Raw genomic sequence first — 1,313 nt, forward strand, 5'->3', positions numbered from 1 at the left:
TACCATTCCCGAGAATTTATAGTTCCCAGTCACCCTTACGTCGTAGGGTCAACAGAGTATCAAGTCTCAACCTGGAGCAAGTGTTGGCAAGCCACTGCGTCTACCCAGGGAAACCCGTGTCTTAGATAATTCAAATTCATAAGCCATATGAATAATTCATTCATCATTCATCGATATCTAAGCCATTCTCAATATCATCATCATTCGTCAATCCATATCTCATTTCCAAATTCATTCAAAAATCACATTTCAAATCAGTTCTCATCATCCTTCTTTTCATTATTCAACAATCTCAATCCAAAACATAATGCTTTCTTTTCTAAATAAATCACTCTTAAAACATATAACGTTTAAAAACTAATTTTTTTAAATAATTACTTCAATTGAAACTTCCAATTTTATAAAATTTCGACAGCATCTCCTCTAAAACTTGGATTTTGCCACCCTTTCTGGGTCCTAACCAAACCAAATCAAACACCTGTTAATCAGTCAAATCACTTCCAATAACCATTATCACAATAACAACACTCAACCCAAGAAAATTACAAAATCCAGAATTCAATCAACCAATCCTATAAATCACAATTTTAACCAACATCAACCAACATCATCAATCAATAATTAAGAATTCTCGGTCTTCTCTAAACAGTTTCAAACCAAACCGTTCCTCAAAACCTTTTCGATTCATTTCCAAAATACCAAATCATTCTGAATAGACAAACCATTTTCAAATATTAAGTCTTTTCTAAATTTGTTTTAAAATCAAATTCCGATATTAAATCGGGTTCAATGTCAAATCAAATTTCAATATTAAATCTTTTCTAAAACCAAATCGTTTCCAAAATTAAACTAAATGCCAATATTAAATCTCTTCCAATAATTCCAGGAAAATCACTTTAACAACATCAGTCAACCAGTTAGAATATTCAACTTTCTCATTTGATCAATCAATCAAACTAACAATCTAATTCATCCAAAATAACTCAATTCAATTCATATGACTCACGAAATCACAAAAATGTATTTTACGCATTAATATCGATTTATAACAACTCTGAAAAGTAAAACAAGTTTTAGAAAAATGCCCCTACCTCGATTAACCAAACTTAGGAATTAAACATGACAATCCTAGCTAGTCTGAACTCACGACATCAATGACAATTCCAACGTAATCCCGTGACAACAACATTCAGTAGTTCCAAACAAGGGCGACAGTGCCGAGATATGACAATAACGACTCTGGTAAATTAAACGAATCAAAACTAGCTGAGTAAATAAAATGGCACAAAGAAGATTCATAGCGATCTTACCCA

Source organism: Arachis duranensis, chromosome 4 (genome assembly GCF_000817695.3).
Source record: "Arachis duranensis cultivar V14167 chromosome 4, aradu.V14167.gnm2.J7QH, whole genome shotgun sequence".
Taxonomy (NCBI): domain Eukaryota; kingdom Viridiplantae; phylum Streptophyta; class Magnoliopsida; order Fabales; family Fabaceae; genus Arachis; species Arachis duranensis.